This window comes from Ranitomeya imitator, chromosome 4 (assembly GCF_032444005.1).
Source record: "Ranitomeya imitator isolate aRanImi1 chromosome 4, aRanImi1.pri, whole genome shotgun sequence".
Taxonomy (NCBI): domain Eukaryota; kingdom Metazoa; phylum Chordata; class Amphibia; order Anura; family Dendrobatidae; genus Ranitomeya; species Ranitomeya imitator.
The window spans coordinates 53,588,384-53,610,311 of NC_091285.1; the positions used below are offsets into that span (position 1 = coordinate 53,588,384).

At 44.7% G+C, this 21,928-nt stretch overlaps 1 protein-coding gene across 2 annotated transcripts in view; it reads right to left on the reverse strand.

Moving 5' to 3' along the window:
* RELL2 (RELT like 2) overlaps positions 1-21,928 on the reverse strand; it is a 149,136-nt gene that overhangs the window by 110,386 nt on the left and 16,822 nt on the right. Inside the window, exon 1 of one of the 2 annotated variants that reach the window (XM_069763639.1) lies at positions 1,344-1,691. The exons of the other annotated variant lie outside the window; for it this stretch is intronic. The gene's annotated coding sequence lies outside the window, so the exon portion shown is untranslated. Of the gene's footprint in view, positions 1-1,343; positions 1,692-21,928 lie in introns of those variants that run through there. 2 annotated transcript variants of the gene reach the window in all.

Consider the following 21,928-nt stretch of genomic DNA (forward strand, 5'->3'; position numbering starts at 1 on the left):
TAGATGCAGACAGTTACCCCTAGATGCAGACAATTTTATTGAATGCTACTGCTTACAAAATTGCAGTGAACTTGAAGGGCAAAATCAATTACAAACTTTCCTCAAAGAGGTTTGATAACTTTGGGGATTTTTCTTTCTTTTATATATGCATTTATATTTGCATCTTTTTGCAATTGCATTTTATGAAATATTTTGACCCATTTGGCTTTTACGGGCTCTTTCTTTCTATGCACATTCAACTATAATGTGGTCTATGGTCATGACTCCACTGCAAGAAGCTCAGAAAAAGACAATGAAAAAACTTACAAAGCTTCAGACTATCTGAAGGAGCTCACTGACAGATTCTCAGTAAATTCTTTCTGCAGCCAGCAAAATGCATTGCAACACAGAGGCTATAGAATGCAAACTGTCAATTTTTTAAATCAAATCCAACGGCCAAAAAATATTTTAGGCACACACACATTTAACTAAGAAAAAAAAAATCAACAAAAATGAGACAATCCTTTAATTAGTGACATTCTATGTGACTACAGACTTCTGAGTCCTGATAGCATGCGGTGGACATGCTGTCAGGATTCACCGGTATTGCTGGTGAGTGTGGGCAGTCACGTGACTGCATGTATATGATTTGCATATTTCCAGACACATTCTGACTAGACGTACCTGGCTAGGTGAATTGAGAGTAGCCAAGCACGTCTAGTCGTCATGCGACTGCATAGATGCCGGATTTCTTGACAGCACATTAGTTATAATTTTCCTTTTTAGCTTATGCTTGTGGCTACAATTAGACATAATAAATTGTATGCATCTGACAATCCTTCCAATAAGTGCTGCCCGTGGTGGTCCGGTCATTCATCCGACAGCCGCTGTCCATCACACATCAATGCAAAGCTTCATTTCCAGCCAGTCTGTGTACATAGTATAAGGAGGTGGTCTACCCCCTGCGGCTCCACATTCCGGTAATCCGGAAATGCTGCTCTCAGCATTAATCACTATTATAGAAAGAGGCAACAAAAGTAACCCCCCCCCACCCACTTTAGGGTCACAGACTGTAAGCCAATCACTCCGAAATCCTCAGATCAGCCTAAAATATCATTAGCACATGTAATATTTTCTCTACGTAGGACAGCATCACTGAATCCAGCCGCGTCCTTACGAGTGACCTTGATGCCTCTCTGTAGTCTCCCGTCACACCCAGCTTAATTCATTTACCCATCTCGATAATTGATCGCTCAGGTGCTCGCCGCAGTGAGGTGCGCCGTGGGGTCTGCAGATCTGGGCAGCACGTGTCATGTCATCGTCACCCGGCACAGATTAGACTGCAGTCATCATCTGTCACATACCTGGGTACCTGAGAACAAAGAAGATGTCTCCTAGCAACACGACCGCATCCACCCTCCCGAGGACCAATTTGGGAATGTTCCATCTAAACTCTATAGCAAATATCCAGAAGGGTCACATAGCTGAGAGAAGCATGTGCAGCAGCTGCAGGCCCTGTAGCAGAACCCCTCCTCTTCACCTCCCTCCTTCCTCTTCATCCTGCCCGTTTCTCCCAGTCTCACAAAGCACCCATGGGAAGCATAGAGCATCTGCTTAGTACCATGGGTGGCAGGGGCGAAAGTGTGCGCGTGACATGTCCCGAATCCCCGGCACAGGGAGATGCATGTCCATGTATTCAGCCACTGTGCTGTGATATAATGGATGCACACAGATGGTCCGACCACTGACTGCTCACATTATTTCGCCACTGTATTATGTAACAATATCTTTTTTTTTACTGCAGTTAATAAATAAGAGCAGTCTGGCACTTCATCATGTCACAGCAGCAATGCCAAAGAAGGTTTACTCCATAGTAGTGGCGTAACTAGAGTCTGATGGGCCTCGGTGCAAGATGTGGACCGTGCCCCCCCCCCCAGCTTCGTATATGTATGTACGCCAGCCTGGCCCCATCCTGGTATATATGTCCGTTATCCTGTGCCCCATCCTGGTATATATGTCCGTTATCTTGTGCCCTATGCTGGTATATATCTCTGTTATCCTGGGCCCCATCCTGGTATATATGTCCGTTATCTTGTGCCCTATCCTGGTATATATCTCTGTTATCCTGGGCCCCATCCTGGTATATATGTCTGTTATCCTGGGCCCCATCCTGGTATATATGTCTGTTATCCTGGGCCCCATCCTGGTATATATGTCTGTTATCCTGGGCCCCATCCTGGTATATATGTCTGTTATCCTGGGCCCCATCCTGGTATATATGTCCGTTATCTTGTGCCCTATCCTGGTATATATCTCTGTTATCCTGGGCCCCATCCTGGTATATATGTCTGTTATCCTGGGCCCCATCCTGGTATATATGTCTGTTATCCTGGGCCCCATCCTGGTATATATGTCCGTTATCCTGGGCCCCATCCTGGTATATATGTCCGTTATCCTGGGCCCCATCCGGGTATATATGTCTGTTATCTTGTGCTCCATCCTGGTATATATGTCCGTTATCTTGGGCCCCATCCTGGAATAAATGTCTGTTATCCTGGGCCCCATCCTGGTATATATGTCCGTTATCCTGGGCCCCATCCTGGTATATATGTCTGTTATCCTGGGCCCCATCCTGGAATAAATGTCTGTTATCCTGGGCCCCATCCTTAACAAGAGGATCCTCACCTTCCTCACCGAGCACAACGTCCTCAGCAAGAGCCAAGCAGGGTTCATGCCGAACCACCGCACCACTGACCACATCTATACTCTGCACAGCCTCATTCAGAGACACGTCTACAATACAAAGAATGGGAAGATATACGCCTGCTTTGTGGACTTTAAAAAGGCCTTTGATTCAGTGTGGCACCCGGGCTTATTCCTGAAACTGCTGGAGAGTGGAATAGGGGGAAAGACCTACGATGTCATCAAAAGCTCCTACACCGAGAACAGCTGCAGCGTGAGTGTGAGCGGCAAAAGAACGGCTTTTTTCCAGCAGAGCCGCGGAGTAAGACAAGGCTGCAGCCTAAGCCCAACGCTCTTCAACATCTACATCAACGAGCTGGCTACCGCCCTGGAATCCTCCTCAGCACCAGGACTCACCCTCCACGACGCCCAGGTGAAATTCCTGCTGTATGCAGATGACCTGCTGCTGCTGTCACCAACCGAGAAAGGCCTCCAGGACAACCTGAAAATCCTAGAGAAATTCAGCTCCACCTGGGCCCTACCGGTCAACCTAAAGAAAACCAACACCATGGTGTTCCAGAGGAGAAAGAGAAGATCAGACCAACACCCATCATTTATCCTCAACAACTGCGACCTCACAGGAACGGACAAATATACCTACCTGGGCCTAGAGATTCACCGGTCAGGGAACTTCAAACAAGCCATAGAGACCCTGAAAGACAAGGCCTGCAAAACCTTCTATGCCATCCGAAGGACACTCTACCATCTGAAGCCACCAGTGAGGGTCTGGCTAAAAATCTTCGACTCCATCATCGCCCCAATCCTCCTGTATGGCAGCAAAGTCTGGAGTCCTCACACCTACCCAGACTGGTCAAAGTGGGATTCCAGTCCAACAGAAATATTCCACCTGGAATTCTGCAAGCACCTTCTCCAGGTCCATCGGAGCACCTCCAACAGTGCTTGTCGGGCTGAGCTGGGCAGATTCCCTCTACACCTAACAGTTCTAAAGAGGGCGCTGTCATTCCGGGCTCACCTGCATAGGAGCAATCCAAGCTCCCATCACCATAAAGCCCTGATACATGAAGGTGAAACAGAAAAACCAGAACCCCCGGAACAGCCCAGCCAAACCCAACCGGAGCAGAACACCAATCACAACAACCTGACAAAAGCCGGAATTAGGAAGATGGCAGATGAAGGCCAGGAGAGGTATGTCAGTGACTGGAAGAATGATATCATCAGCTCACAGAAACTGACCATGTACCGGAGCCTACAGAGAGACTACAGACTGGCCCCATATCTGGAGAAACTCCCGGACCCCAGAGACCGCCAGATCCTGAGCCGATATAGACTCAGTGCCCACAGTCTGGCCATCGAATGTGGCCGACACAGGCAGAGCTACAAGCCCAGGGAGGAAAGACTGTGCCAACACTGTGATCAGGAGGCCATAGAGGACGAAACCCACTTCCTGCTACACTGCTCCAAATACTCAGCAGTGAGGGACACTCACTTCAGGAGACTCTCACATCTCTTCCCAGACTTCATCACCATGAAGGAGGAAGAGAAAACATATCCTGCTGGGAGAAGAAGAGAGAGCGGTGGAGATAGCAGCGCGGTACTTGAGCGAATGTCATAGACTGCGAGAAAGAGAACTATGATGCCATGGACTATAGCCCCCACAATGGATCTGCCCCATCCACCTCCCCTATGCCATGGACTATAGCCCCCACAATGGACCTGCCCCATCCACCTCCCCTATGCCATGGACTATAGCCCCCACAATGGATCTGCCCCATCCACCTCCCCTATGCCATGGACTATAACCCCCACAATGGATCTGCCCCATCCACCTCCCCTATGCCATGGACTATAGCCCCCACCCTGGATCTGCCCCATCCACCTCCCCCACAGCTCCTACCCAACATCCCCACAGTCCCTATCCCTATTGCCTCTATACACTTGCTTTGGCAAAACTGATGTGTATTTGGTCCTGCCAATAAAGCTTCTTTGAATCTTTGAATCTTGAATCTTGAATCCTGGTATATATGTCCGTTATCCTGGGCCCCATCCTGGAATAAATGTCTGTTATCCTGGGCCCCATCCTGGTATATATGTCCGTTATCCTGGGCCCCATCCTGGTATATATGTCCGTTATCCTGGGCCCCATCCTGGTATATATGTCTGTTATCTTGTGCTCCATCCTGGTATATATGTCCGTTATCTTGGGCCCCATCCTGGTATATATGTCCGTTATCCTGGGCCCCATCCTGGTATATATGTCCATTATCCTGGGCCCCATCCTGGTATATATGTCCGTTATCCTGGGCCCCATCCTGGTATATATGTCTGTTATCCTGGGCCCCATCCGGGTATATATCTCTGTTATCCTGGGCCCCATCCTGGTATATATATCTGTTATCCTGGGCCCCATCCTGGTATATATGTCCATTTTCCAGGGACTCATCCTGGTATATACAGTACAGACCAAAAGTTTGGACACACCTTCTCATTTAAAGATTTTTCTGTATTTTCATGACTATGAAAATTGTACATGCACACTGAAGGCATCAAAACTATAAATTAACACGTGGAATTATATACTTAACAAAAAAGTGTGAAACAACTGAAAATATGTCTTATATTCTAGGTTCTTTAACCCCTTAGTGACAGAGCCAATTTGGTACTTAATGACCAGGCCAATTTTTGCAATTCTGACCACTGTCACTTTATGAGGTTATAACTCTGGAACGCTTCAACGGATCCCGCTGATTCTGAGATTGTTTTTTCGTGACATATTGTACTTCATGTTAGTGGTAACATTTCTTCGATATTACTTGCGATTATTTATGAAAAAAACGGAAATATGGCGAAAATTTTTAAAATTTTGCAATTTTCAAACTTTGTATTTTTATGCCCTTAAATCAGAGAGATATGTCATAAAAAAATAGTCAATAAATAACATTTCCCACATGTCTACTTTACATCAGCACAATTTTGGAAACAAAATTTTTTTTTGTTAGGGAGTTATAAGGGTTAAAAGTTGACCAGCAATTTCTCATTTTTACAACACCATTTTTTTTTAGGGACCACATCACATTTGAAGTCATTTTGAGGGGTCTATATGATAGAAAATAATGAAGTGTGACACCATTCTAAAAACTACACCCCTCAAGGTTCTCAAAACCACATTCAAGAAGTTTATTAACCCTTTACGTGCTTCACAGGAACTGAAACAATGTGGAAGGAAAAAATGAACATTTAACTTTTTTTTGCAAACATCTTAATTCAGAACCATTTTTTTTATTTTCACAAGTGTAAAAACAGAAATGTAACCATAAATATTGTTATGCAATTTCTCCTGAATACGCCAATACCCCATATGTGGGGGTAAACCACTGTTAGGGCGCACCGCAGAACTTAGAAGTGAAGGAGCGCCGTTTGACTTTTTCAATGCAGAATTGGCTGGAATTGAGATCGGACACCATGTCACATTTAGAGAGCCCCTGATGTGCCTAAACAGTGGAAACTCCCCACAAGTGACACCATTTTGGAAACTAGACCCCTTAAGGAACTTATCTAGATGTGTGGTGAGCACTTTGAACCCCCAAGTGCTTCACAGAAGTTTATAACGTAGAGCCGTGAAAATAAAAAATCGCTTTTGTTTACACAAAAATGATCTTTTTGCCCACAAATTCTTATTTTCACAAGGGTAAGGCCATGTTCACACAGTGCGTTTTTTACCGCGGAACCGCGGCGGTTTTGCCGCTGCGGTTCCGCAGCTGTTTTCCATGCAGGGTACAGTACACTGTACCCTATGGAAAACAGGACACACTGTGCACATGGTCCGGAAATTGTAAAAAAAAAGCCGCGCTGAATAGCTCCCGGAAAAAAGAAGGAGCATGTCAATTCTTCTTCCTGAACCGCAGCGGTTCTGCACCCATAGACCTCCATTGTGAGGTCAAAATCGCAGTAAAACCCGCAGATCAAATATATATCTGCGGGTTTTACTGCGATTTGATGTGCAGAACCGCTGCAGCAGGAAGTGCGGGGGAGCGGGCGGAAGTGCGTGGGCGGAGTGTGGCTGCCCCCCCGTGCTCCGATCCCGCCCCCCCGTGCTCCGATGCCCCCCCCCCGTGCTCCGATGCCCCCCCCCAGTGCTCCGATGCCCCCCCCGTGCCCTAATCTCCCCCCCTTATACTTACCCGGCGTCCCGGTGTCCGTACGGCCGTCTTCTCCCTGGGCGCCGCCATCTTGCAAAATGGCGGGCGCATGCGCAGTGCGCCCGCCGAATCTGCCGGCCGGCAGATTCGCTCCAAAGTGCATTTTGATCACTGAGATATAACCTATCTCAGTGATCAAAATAAAAAAATAGTAAATGACACCCCCCCACTTTGTCACCCCCATTGGTAGGGACAATAAAAAAATTAAGAATTTTTTTTTTTTTTTCACTAAGGTTAGAATAGGGTTAGGGTTAGGGGTAGGGTTAGGGGTAGGGTTAGGGGTAGGGTTAGGGGTAGGGTTAGGGTTAGGGTTAGGGGTAGGGTTAGGGGTAGGGTTAGGGTTAGGGGTAGGGTTAGGGGTAGGGGTAGGGTTAGGGGTAGGGTTAGGGGTAGGGTTAGGGGTAGGGGTAGGGTTAGGGGTAGGGGTAGGGTTAGGGGTAGGGGTAGGGTTAGGGTATTTTCAGCCATTGTAGCCCTAAAAAGCTTCCTAGGAAACACACAGTAAAAAAAGGATAAAAAAACGCATCAAAAAACGCATCAAAAACGCATCAAAAAAGGACAAAAAAAGGACCTGCGTTTTCTGCCAAGAGCTGCAGTTTTTTAAAAAAACTGTCCTGAAAAAAAAAGGATGGAAATCCTGAACGTGTGAACATACCCTTACAGGAGAAATTAGACCACAAAAGTTGTTGTGCAATTTCTCCTGAGTACGCTGATACCCAATATGTGGGGGTAAACAACTGTTAGGGCGCACCGCAGAGCTTGGAAGAGAAGGAGTGCCGTTTTACTTTTTCAATGTAGAATTGGCTGGAATTGAGATTGGACGCCATGTCGCGTTTGGAGAGCCCCTGATGTGCCTAAACAGTGGAAACCCCCCACAAGTGACACCATTTTGGAAACTAGACCCCTTAAGGAACTTATCTAGATGTGTGGCGAGCACTTTGAACCCCCATGTGCTTCACAGAAGTTTATAACGTAGAGCCGTGAAAAAAAAAATTGCATTTTTTCTACAAAAATTATCTTTTTGCCCACAAATTTTTATTTTCACAAGGGTAACAGGAGAAATTAGACCACAAAAGTTGTTGTGCAATTTCTCCTGAGTACGTCGATACCCAATATGTGGGGGTAAACCACTGTTTGGGCGCACCGCAGAGCTTGGAAGAGAAAGAGTGCCGTTTTACTTTTTCAATGTAGAATTGGCTGGAATTGAGATCGGACGCCATGTCGCGTTTGGAGAGCCCCTGATGTGCCTAAACAGTAGAAATCCCCCACAAGTGACCCCATTTTGGAAACTAGACCCCCCATGGAACTTATCTAGATGTGTGGTGAGAACCTTGAATGCCCAAGTGCTTCACAGAAGTTTATAATGCAGAGCCGTGAAAATAAAAAATATTTTTTTTTTCCACAAAAAAGATTTTTTAGCCACCAAATTTTTATTTTCACAAGGGTAACAAGAGAAACTGGACCCCAAAAGTTGGTGTCCAATTTGTCCTGAGTATGCTGGTACCCCATATGTGGGGGTAAACCACTGTTTGGGCGCACGGCAGAGCTCGGAAGGAAGGAGCGCCGTTTTGGAATGCAGACTTTGATAGAATGGTCTGCGGGTATTATGTTGCGTTTGCAGAGCCCCTGATGTACCTAACCAGTAGAAACCCTCCACAAGTGACCCCATTTTGGAAACTAGACCCCCCAAGGAACTTATCTAGATGTGTGGTGAGAACTTTGAATGCCCAAGTGCTTCACAGAAGTTTAGAATGCAGAGTCGTGAAAATAAAAAATATTTTTTTTTCCACAAAAAAGATATTGTAGCCCCCAAGTTTTTATTTTCACAAGGGTAACAGGAGAAATTGGACTGCAATAGTTGTTGTCCAATTTATCCTGAGTACGCTGATGCGCCATATGTGGCGGTAAACCACTGTTTGGGCGCACGGCAGAGCTCGGAAGGGAAGGAGCGCCTTTTTGGAATGCAGACTTTGATAGAATGGTCTGTGGGCATTATGTTGCGATTGCAGAGCCCCTGATGTATCTAAACTGTAGTAACCCCCCACAAGTGACCCCATTTTGGAAACTAGACCCCCCAAGGAACTTATCTAGATGTGTGGTGAGAACTTTGAATGCCCAAGTGCTTCACAGAAGTTTAGAATGCAGAGTCGTGAAAATAAAAAATATTTTTTTTTTCACAAAAAAGATTTTGTAGCCCCCAAGTTTTTATTTTCACAAGGGTAACAAGAGAAATTGGACCCCAGAAGTTGTTGTCCAATTTATCCCGAGTACGCTGATGCCCCATATGTGGGGGTAACCCACTGTTTGGGCGCACGGCAGAGCTCAGAAGGGAGGGAGCACCATTTGACTTTTTGAGCGCAAAATTGGCTGTCGTGTTTGGAGACCCCCTGATGTACCTAAACAGTGGAAACCCCCCAATTCTAGCTCCAACCCTAACCCCAACACACCCCTAACCCTAATCCCAACCTCATCCATAATCCTAATCACTAACCCTAACCATAATCACAACCCTTACCCCAAAACAACCCTAATGTCAACCCTAACCATAACCCTAATCAAAACCCTAAATCCAACACACTCCTAATCTCAACCCTAACCTCAAACCTAACCCTAATCCCAATACACCCCTAATCACAACCCTAACCTTAACCCTAATCCCAAACCTAACCCTAATCCCAAGCGTAACCCTAATGCCAACCCTAACCCTAATACGAACCCTAATCCAAACCCTAACCCTAATCCCAGCTCTAACCCTAACTTTAGCCCCAACCCTAGCCCTAACTTTAGCCCCAACCCTAACCCTAGCCCTAGGGCTACTTTCACACTTGCGTCGTTTGGCATTCCGTCGCAATCCGTCGTTTTGGACAAGAAACGGATCCTGCAAATGTGCCCGCAGGATGCGTTTTTTGCCCATAGACTTGTATTGCCGACGGATCGTGACGGATGGCCACACGTCGCGTCCGTCGTGCACTGGATCAGTTGTGTTTTGGCGGAGCGTCGGCACAAAAAAAGTTCAATGAAACTTTTTTTGTACGTCGCATCCGCCATTTCTGACCGCGCATGCGTGGCCGTAACTCCGCCCCCTCCTCCCCAGGACATAGATTGGGCAGCGGATGCTTTGAAAAACTACAGCTGCTGCCCACGTTGTGCACAATTTTCACAACGTGCGTCGGTATGTCGGGCCGACGCATTGCGACGGCCCCGTACCGACGTAAGTGTGAAAGAAGCCTAACCCTAAGTTTAGCCCCAACCCTAACCCTAAATTTAGCCCCAACCCTAACCCTAAATTTAGCCCCAACCCTAGCCCTACCCCTAACCTAACCCTACCCCTACCCCTAACCCTAACCTAACCCTACCCCTAACCCTACCCCTAACCTAACCCTAACCTAACCCTAACCCTACCCCTAACCCTACCCCTAACCCTACCCCTAACCTAACCCTAACCTAACCCTAACCCTACCCCTAACCCTACCCCTAACCCTACCCCTAACCCTAACCCTACCCCTAACCCTAACCTAACCCTACCCCTAACCCTACCCCTAACCTAACCCTAACCTAACCCTAACCCTACCCCTAACCCTACCCCTAAGCCTACCCCTAACCCTAACCTAACCCTACCCCTAACCCTACCCCTAACCCTACCCCTAACCCTACCCCTAACCTAACCCTAACCTAACCCTACCCCTAACCCTAACCCTACCCCTAACCCTAACCCTACCCCTAACCCTAACCCTAACCCTACCCCTAATTTTAGCCCCAACTGCTGTTCTCCTGCCGGCCGGCAGATGGAGACAGATGGCGGGCGCACTGGGCATGCGTCCGCCATGTTCTGCTGCCGGCGGCCAGGAGGAGCAGCAAGAGGATCCAGGGACCTAGGTGAGTATGCTAGGGTCCCCGAATCCCCCTATTTCTCTGTCCTCTGATGTGCGATCACATCAGAGGACAGAGAATTACACTTTACTTTTTTTTTTTTTTTTTTGCGGTCGCCGGTAAACAGTTAATTACCGGCGATCGCAAAACAGGGGTCGGTAATACCGACCCCGATCGTGCTCTTTGGGGTCTCGGCTACCCCATTTTGAAGATGGCGGCGCCCACCGGGAGACACGAGGAGCATCGGGGGAGCTAGGTGAGTATTGGGGGGCCACCTGGGACCCCTTTTCTCTGTCCTCCGATGTGCGATCACATCGGAGGACAGAGAAATTAATAAGAGATCGCTTTTTTTTTTTTTTTTTTTTGCGATCGCCGGTAAACGGTTAATTACCGGCGATCGCAAATGCGGGGTGGGTTAAAAAACCCCCGAATCATGTTCTCTGGGGTCTCGGCTACCCTCGGCAGCCGAGACCCCGGAGAAAATCGGCCTCTGGGGGGCGCTATGGACTTTTTCCACAGCGCCGTTAATTAACGGCGCTGTGGTTTAAGTACCATTAGCGGCCGCCGTTAAAAGGCGTATCGACGGTCGCTAAGGGGTTAAAGTAGCCACCTTTTGCTCTGATGACTGATTTGCACACTCTATTTTCAGTTGTTTCACACTTTTTTGTTAAGTATATAATTCATATGTTAATTCATATTCCTTCAGTGTGAATGTACAATTTTCATAGTCATGAAAATACAGAAAAATCTTTAAATGAGAAGGTGTGTCCAAACTTTTGGTCTGTACTGTATGTCCTTTATTCTGGGCTCAATCCTGGTATATATATATATCCTCCATCCTGGTATATATGTACCCCATAGTGATATGTATATCCCCCATTCTGGTATGTTCCCCGATTCTGGTATATATGTCCTTCATTCTGCAGCTGTACTTTAATGCATATAAAAAAATAAATGATTATACTCACCGTAACTCCACTCCCCAACTGCGCGGGATCCCTTTCTGAAGGCGGCAAGCAACAGGAGTGCATGATGGAAATGCTAGGCGCCCTCAGTCATGTTCACACTGACGTCAGCTGCTGGCCTCTGATTGGCTGGCAGCGTGTATTGCAGCACACGAATCCGACAGGTCTTTGTGCCACAATACACTTGCTGAATGTGAGTCCAAGAATGCACATCCAGTTCAAGTTTGTGCTGGCACCGGCAGGCCCTCACCCTTACATGGGCCCGGTAGCGGTCGTAACCTCTGCGACTGCAATCGTTATGCCCCGGCTCCATAGGATTAATCTATGTATTTGGCTCACAGCTGCAAACATTTTCCGCAGGCAGTGGCGTAAATAAAATTCATAAAAGTTTTAATTGGGCCTTGCCCCCCCTCTAAAAGACAGAATCAATCAATGGAATAGGCAGGGTCATATCTCCTAACTTTTATCAACATGGAGAGAAATATATTGTGGCTAGTACACAGTAATTATCTACATGTTGCCCTATGGAAGCCCAATTAATTAGTGTTCTCAATCACGAAACCCCTTTAATGACCAATTTTAGAGTATAATGCTCCCAAAACGCCACCCTAGGGGCGCGGTTATAAGGTGCAGCGCGCACAGCGTCGGGCAATTTCCTGCCGGTGGTGACAGAGGCAAGGTGCATGCGCAGTGGGCTCCGAGAAGTGCGCAGCCATGCTGCAACGACACGCTGCCAGTCCAATGTCGGGATACTGCCGAAGCCAACCGCAGGAATAAGGGAAGAGCCGGGAGCCCTGTTCAGCTTAGCGCCGCACGCCAGCCTAAGAGCCAGGGCAGAGTTCAGGACTGTTCGCTGCTGCCCTCGTTGTCGGACCGTGATCTGCAGGACCCCGCCGGAGAAGCAACATGCCAGTGGTTGTTGACGCTTCAGTCTTGGAGGGAACAGACAGCGCGCAACATAGAGACAGAAGTGCAGTGCACCCAGTAGCTGGCAGAGAGCAAGGTGCCACGTGTTTCGTGACCGTGAGTATAGCGCACGTGCTGCAAAGAGAGAATCGGGTACTGGACAGACATTTTCAGCCACATTATCAGCATATACCTTCCCGCCCACGGGAGACCCTGATTGTACTGCCTTGTTTGCTCCGACCGCATATGTTCATGACTAGGGGCTCAGTGGAAGGTACCAAACACCGACCACTGCTACCAGAATATAGGCCATCGTTATCAGCAGGACCTTTTTGGACCAGCACCGCACCAGCTGTTGTCGGCAATACTGACTTTCAAGCATCATCTACAGTTGGTGAAACTTCTGACACAATAAGTGTACAATGCAACGGCCGTTACTGAATCTACCGTTTTTCAAACCTGCATATCCTTTTGCCATTTAACTGTTCATTCTGCCATTTAACTGTTTATTTCCCCATTTAACTGTTTGCCTCCCTGTGTGGAGTATTCCCCTGGTAAAGTAAAATTGTTAACCCTTGCTCTGCCTCCTGTCCATCACTGCATCTCGCAACCTGCTCACACCAGTCTCCTCTAACCTTGTGCCAAAAAACAGCAGTCATTGGTTCTTCTAAGCAGCTGTCTCGCACTCTGCAAATAAAAATATCGAGAGGCCCACGAAGCAGGAGAAGGATATAACAAGACAGCAAAGAATTTTCAAGTTGCTCTTTCTTCAGCTCGAAATGTAATTGAGAAATGGCAGCAACAGTGGAGGTCAAGATAAGGTCTGGAAAACCAAGCAAAATTTCAATGAGAGCTTCTCGTAGGACTGCTAGAGAGGCAAATCAGAACCCCAGCTTGATTGCAAAAGTCCTCAGAAAGATTTAGCAGACTCTGGAGTTGTGGTACATTGTTCTACAGTTCAGAGACACCTGCACATACTGTATATAGCCTTCATGGAAGATTCATCAGAAGAAAACCTCCCCTGCATCCTCACCATAAAACTCAGCATCAGAACATTTTGGAAACAAGTCCTGTGGCCCAATGAGGTTAAAATAGAACTCTTTGGCCACAATGATAAAAATATGTGTAGAGGAAAAAGGGCACAGAATTTCAGAGAAAGAACATCAGCCTGGTGGATCAATCATGGTTCGTGGTTTTGTTGTAGCCAATGGCATGGGGAACATTTCACGGGTTGAGGGAAGATTAAATTCAATGACATTTAATTGAATTCTTGATGCAAACACCATCTGTAAAAAAGGCAAAGTTGAATAGAGGATGTTCCACAAATAGATAATGATCCCAAACACTGAAAATCTGTGGCTAGACCTCAAAATAGCAGTGCATGCAAGACGACCCAGGAATCTCATAGAGCTGGTAGAATTTTCCAAGGAAGAATGGATGAAAATCTCTTAAACAAAAATTGAATGACTCATGTCTTGCTACAAAAAGAGCATACAAGCTGTGATACTTGAAAAAGGGGTTGCTACTAGGTACTAAACATGGAGGGTGCAGAAAATTTCGTATCTGTCCTTTTTCCTTTTTGCAATTTTTAAAATGTAAAAGATGAAAAAATATATATTTTGGATAAAATGTGTCATCTGTAACTTTAGGGATTTTAGAGATCATTTCATATTCAACTTGCTTAACTGTTCACAATAATGGTAATTTTGATTAGGGGTTCCCAAACTTTTACATGCCACTGTACCTACTGGAGAGCTGCCCTGAGCCTCGTGTACCTCACCGGTTTATTGACATAGTTACATGACCACTGCAGTTAATTTCATGAGCTTTATCCAAGGAATAACGTTTCTCCTTGCTGAGAGTGACATGTCAAGCCTGCCATGCCAAGGTGAGGAGACTTTTAAGCCTTGTAATGCTCCCCTGGGAAATTAAACATGCAAATTGTCTCTTCAGAGAGGAAGAGAAGTAGAACTCTAATGCCACCTATTGAAAGCAGAAATTCTAAAAGTCAATATCAACCCTTTAATGAGCCTTGCCATATGACTTAGGATAAAAGCCAAACCATAATTTCAATCTGCAAACATTGTGTTCAGGGGTAACCCCCAGGGGCAGGTTCAATATTGACTTTTAAGATTGCTACCTCCATTAGGAGGCACTAGCATTCTAGCCCTCTTCCTTTTTGAAGAAGCAATTTGCATATTTCATGAGCTTTAAAAACACTGTCACAAAAATGTGAAGGCTGCAGCCAATCAGCAGTAGACAACCCCTTTAAGAGGTCTAACACTGGTAGCTATCCTTGGTAGGAGATCTACCTCCATGACCTCTGCTGAATAGCACAATGATCTGTGACATTTGAGAGGAAGGTGGTAGAAGGAGGTGAACGTTCTACACCACCTATCATCAGCTGGAATGTCTACGTTATTTGCCTACATATTATCCTGTGTTCACATGTCTGTGCTTCTGTGCGTCTGTGTACGGACCACAATTCCTTGACCGACTGTGGGTCTACAATCCCAAACTAATAGCCATATATTTGCCTGTATGACTTTTAGTTTAGGTCTGGGCAGAGCCGACTTCAGGTTTTCGTGGGCCCCGGGCGAAAGAGTCTCAGTGGGTCCCTTTAGCACATAGCATGATTCATCATGCACAGATACGGCAGAGAAATATAGGTATAGTACAATGCCATGATTTCACTTCTTACATTATATGAGTGATATCCGTTGCAAATTCTACAATAGATCAGAAACCGGTGAATCATCGCAGAGCACAGTGGGTACCCTGGGGGAATTCTAAAGATTTCACTTTACACCGGACAGTATAATCTTCCATACAGTGTTATGGACACCACCAGGTATGGACTGGGGCTGAAATTCAGCCCTGGCATTTGAAATTACAACGGCCCATGGTGTCTCCGCCCCCGAGCACCAGATGGGATTGCTAATATTACCCTGGCTGAAGGAAAGCAAGATTTACTACAAGACCAATATTTCTAATGAAACCTGTGGCCTGCTGGGGTAAGTTAGAGTCAGAGACTTTGTCACAACTCTTAACAGTATTGATGTCTTGGGCACACAAATTCTGCTAACAACGTAATAGACAAGGCAGCCTACAATCAGACAGGCCCTTCAGAATTGCCAGATGGCCAGTCCGGCCCTGGACACCACATAGCCCTCCATACAGTATTATGAGCACCACATAGTCCTCCATACAGAATTATGCGCACCAGATAGTCCTCCATACAGTATTATGGGCACAACGTAGTCCTTCAGACTGTATAATGAGCACCACATAGTCCTCCATACAGTATTATGGGCACCGCATAGTCCTCCATACAGAATTATGGGCACCACATAGTCCTCCATACAGAATTATGGATACCACATAGTCCTCCATACAGTATTATGGGCACCACATAGTCCTTCAGACAGTATAATGAGCCTCATATATTGCTTCATACAGAGTCATGGATCCCATATAATGTTCCACACAGATTAATGAACCCCATATACTGCTCCGAACAGATTAATGGACCCCATATAATGCTCCATAGAGAATAATGAGCCCCATATAATGTTCCATGCTGAATAATGGACTCCATATAATGTTCTGTACAGAATAATGGACCCCATATAATGCTCCATACAGAAAAATGGGTCCCATTTAATGCTCTATACAGTATAATGAGCCCCATAAAATGCTCCATACAGAATAAGTGACCCCATATAATGATCCATTCAGAATAATGGACTCCATATAATGCTCCATATAGAATAATAGACTCCATATAATGCTCCATACACTATAATAGGCAAAATATAATGATCCATACAGAATGGGCCACATATAATGCATCATACAGAATTAACTCAATATAGTCTTGCATACAGAATGGGTCCCGTATAGTCATCCATACAGAATGGGCCCTATGTAAGTTTCAAAACAGAATGGGCGCCATATAATATCCCATACAGAATAATGCACTCTATATAATGTTCCATACAGAACATACAGTTCCATACAGAATGATTGGACCCCATATAATGATCCATTCAGAATAATGGACTCCATATAATGCTCCATATAGAATAATAGACTCCATATAATGCTCCATACACTATAATAGGCAAAATATAATGATCCATACAGAATGGGCCACATATAATGCATCATACAGAATTAACTCAATATAGTCTTGCATACAGAATGGGTCCCGTATAGTCATCCATACAGAATGGGCCCTATGTAAGTTTCAAAACAGAATGGGCGCCATATAATATCCCATACAGAATAATGCACTCTATATAATGTTCCATACAGAACATACAGAATGATTGGACCCCATATAATGCTCCATTCAGAATAATGGACCTCATATAAAGCTCCATACAGAATAATGGACCCCATATAATGCCCCATACAGAATAATGGACCACATATAATGCTCCACACATTATAATGGGTCCCATAAAATGCTTCATACAGATTAATGGACCACATATAATGCTCCATATGGAATAATGGACCCCATATAATGTTCCATAAAGAATAATGGACTTCATATAATGTTCCATACAGAATAATGGACCACATATAATGCTCCATACGGAATAATGGACTCCATATAATGTTTCCTACAGAATAATGGACACCATAAAATGTTCCATACAGAAAAATGGACCCCATATTATGCTCTATACAGAATAATGGACCCTATATAATGTTCCATAAAGAATAATTGAACCCCATATAATGCTCCATACAGAATAATTGGCCCCATATTATGCTCCATACAGAATAATGGACCACATATAATGCTCCCTACAGCATAATGGACACCATAAAATGCTCCATACAGAATAATAGAACCCATATAACGCTCCATACAGAATGGGCCCCATATAGTCCTCTCTAAAGAAAGGGCACCATATAGTCCTCCATACAAAATGGACACCATATAATGCTGAATAGAGAATAATAGACCCCATATAATGCTCTGTACAGTATTATGGGCCCAATATAATGCTCCATACAGAATTAGATCCATATAGTCCTTGTCACAGATCCCACTCCGTGGTGTCATTAATTCCTCACTGGCCCGCTCACAGCACGTGACTTGGGGTTGTGCCTGCAAGGGTTACTCTATCTCCCCACTCTCAATCCAGAATTTAACCTCTGTCCTATGCTGTGATGGGAAAATAAATCACACACCGACCCAGATCATACACGCTGCCACCGCTCACCGAATACACGGGCGATGAGTCCCGGAGATTACTAATACTGTCTACCACTCATAAAGATCATACAGTTTAAAGCTGTGGATTCTTTAGAACATTGAAGGTTAAACTTGTTAAAGTTTTATGCTTTAATACAAAAAGATTCAGTGCTTACAGTAAAGAAAAAGGCATAAAAATATGATAATAATATGATAATAAAAAGACATACAGGTATGCAAAACAGTATAAAATAAACAGGAGAAAACTTACAGAAATAGCTAACTTGTAGTCTGCTTCTGCTCCCTAAGGGGGGGTGAATATGGAATTGGTGGAACACATCAGCTTCCCAGGCTGCCCTCACATGTGAACACAATTCTATGCATACAGGCCTAATTTATAGATTTACTCTGGAGGTCAGACTTCCAGACCAGCCCCTCAGGCCAACACCATAACTGCTTGGTTTTGATTGAACAGCGGCCGCTCCCCCATTGAACACACCATTTGCTCTGAGACTCCCTGTGTAAAAGTTTCCACAGATAGACAGTGTCAGGCTGCAATTGACATCTCTCTTCCAAAGAGCTAGGAGGTGTCAAATGTTCCCTTTCTTCTTGGTTCCCAGCACGCCCCCCTGGTGAGATTGGAGACAGAAGTCTGCTGTCTCAGGAAAATACATATTTAACATCTGGGTGAGACATGCGGCCTTCAGGACAGATGTTACATTATTACTAGTCACACAATAAACCTATACATGGTTCACTGCACACATATATAGATACATCTTTCACCACAGCTCCATACAGATTAATGGACGCCATATAATGTTCCATACGGAAAAATGGATTCCATATAATGCTCCATACAGAATAATGGACCACATATAATGCTCCATACATTATAATGGGCCCCATATAATGCTCCATACATTATAATGGACCCCATATAATGCTCTATACGGAATAATGGAACCCATATAATGCTCCAGATTAATGGACCCCATATAATGCTCCAATCAGAATAATGGACTCCATATAATGCTCCATACAGAATGGGCCCCATATAATGCTCCATACACAATGACCCCATATATTTCGCCATACATAAAAAAATAAAATACTCACCTCTCTTCGCTGGCCACAGGTCTGGACTCATCAATGTTGCCGTCACTGTGACCGCTCAGAGTAGAGGTGCGCTGTAGTGAGGTCATCGACCCCACTGCCCTGAGATGTCATAGAGTCAGAAAATGCGTAAGACAGTGGAGCTGCAGAGAAACAGGGAGAGGTAAGTATTGCAAGTGCCGGGGCCCTGAGCAAGCGGTGGGGCCCACTCGCAGGCGCTTGCATCGGGCTCCTCAGACTCACGGTCACCTTAGTGTGTCGGTGTTCCCAACAGTGAGTGAGCCCCCTGTTTGCTCAGGGCCCCGAAACTTGCCTGGGTGCGCCGGGTGGTGACGCCAACGACATGTGAATGGAGTTTTACACTATAATTCTGTCGCCGATGATAATGAGATGACTACTATTTGTAAAGTAAACTGTGCAAAGCAGGTCTCAGCTTAAACTGAGGGCTGAGAGTGAAAACTGTAAGATTTCCAGATTATTATTTTTATGATTACAGTCATTCTTGTAAAGACTAGGCTAGTGCTACACAGTGACATATGTCGTGTGACACTGAGATTACAGCGATACATTGCAACACAGGATGTAATGAACTCGTATGGTATTGTGTTGCAAAGAGTGACATTTTGCCACTGCGACACAGGATTGCACGTTTCCAAACAAGTTACACGCTACATGCGATTTGTGTGCAACTTATCTGCAACTTTGCTGTTACAGTTGTGCTCAAAAGTTTACATACCCCGGAAGAATTTTTGCTTTCTTGGCCTTTTTTCAGAGAATATGAATGATAACAACAAAACTTTTTCTCCACTCATGGTTAGTGGTTGGGTGAAGCTATTTATTGTCAAACTACTGTGTTTTTCTCTTTTTAAATCATAATGACAACCCAAGACATCCAAATGACCCCGATCAAATGTTAATATAACCCATTTCATAATACCATGTATTGCCCCCTCTAACATCAATGGCAGCTTGAAGTACTTTGTGGTAGTTGTGGATGAGGTTCTTTATTTTGTCAGATGGTAAAGCTGCCCACTCTTCTTGACAAAAAGCCTCCAGTTCCGGTAAATTGGGCTGTCTAGCATGAACTGCATGCTTGAGATCTCCTCAGAGTGGCTCACTGATATTGAGGTCAGGAGACTGAGATGGCCACTCCAGAACATTCATTTTGTTCTACTGTAGACAATGACAGGTCGACTTGACCTTCTGTTTTGGATCATTGTTATGTTGGAAAGTCCAAGTACGTCCCATGCGCAGCTTCTGGGCTGATGAATGGAAATTTGCCTCCAGTATTTGCTGATAACGTGCTGCATTCATCTTTCCTTCAACTTTGACCAAGTTTCCTGTGCCTTTGTAGCTCACACATCACTAAAACATCAGTGATCAACCTCCGTGCTTTACAGTAGGAATGGTATTCCTGTCATCATAGGCCTTGTTGACCTCTCTCCAAATGTAACATTTATGGTTGTGGCCAAAAAGTTTGGTCTCATCACACCAAATTACCTTGTTTCAGAAGTTTTGAGGCTTGTCTCTGTGCTATTTTGCATGTTGTAGGCGAGATACTTTGAATCATTTGCACTGTAATGGTTTTCTTCTCACGACTTGAACATGCAGCTCAGTTATCTTCAAGTGCCTCCTTATTGTGCATCTTGAAACAGTCACACCACTAGTTTTCAGAGAGTCCTGTATTTCAGCTGATGTTATTTGTGGGTTTTTCTTTGCATCCCAAACAATTTTTCCCGCAGTTGTGGACGACATTTTTGTTGATTTACCTGACCGTGGTTTTGTTTTTACAGAGACCCTGATTTTCCATTTGTTAATCACAGTTTGAATGCTGGTGACTGGCACTATCAATTCCTTGGATATCTTTTTTGCATCCCTTTCCTGTTTTATACAGTTCAACTACCTTTTTCCATAGATCCGTTGACAATTCTTTTGCTTTCCCCATGACTCACAATCCAGAAATGACAGAAAAAAGACTGGCACATCCAAACTACTGTGAATAGGTGCATACCAGGAGCAGCTACCTCCATATATAATATACAAAAAAAGGTTTCACTCTATCGTGCCAAAACACGTCAAATATGAAATACATGAAATTTGAATAGCAAAATTGCTTTTTGAACATTAGGAAAAAAAATCCATCAGTTTTTTAATGAGACCACCTTGACGATGGTTGATGGGCTCACACTATATGGCCAAATTCTGTGCTAAGCGTCTCAAAAAAAAAATGTTTTCCTAATGTTCAAAAAGCAATTTTGCTATTCAAATTTCATGCATTTCATATTTGACGTGTTTTGGCACGATAGAGTGCAACCTTTTTTTGTATATTATATATGGAGGTAGCTGCTCCTGGTATGCACCTATTCACAGTAGTTTGGATGTGCCAGTCTTTTTTCTGTCATTTCTATGTTAGCTTACTGACTGAGCACTCCTCCCTTCACCATCTGGTTTTTAATTACATCTATTCACGCTTGGTTCCGGCCAACCTATATGTAGGCTTTGCTGAGAGAGGTGTCCATATTCACCCAAGCATGCAGACATTAGCCTTCGGTAAGTGTTCACATTTGGACAGGGAGGTCAGGTACCCATCAGTTTTTTAATGAGACCACCTTGACGATGGTTGATGGGCTCACACTATTTGGCCAAATTCTGTGCTAAGCGTCTCAAAAAATTTTTTTTTTCCTAATGTTCAAAAAGCAATTTTGCTATTCAAATTTCATGTATTTCATATTTGACGTGTTTTGGCACGATAGAGTGCAACCTTTTTTTGTATATCACAATCCAGAAATGTCAGTGGCTAGATTATGCACACACACTGTTTACAGGCAAACAGGTCACACGTGAGGATATTTCCTTTAGTAGCCATTCAAACCCATTTGTGTCAACTTCTGTGCATGTTATCACGCCAAAATCACCAGGGTATGTGAACTTTTGAACAGGGTCATTTGGATGTTTTGGGTTGTCATTATGATTTAAAAAGA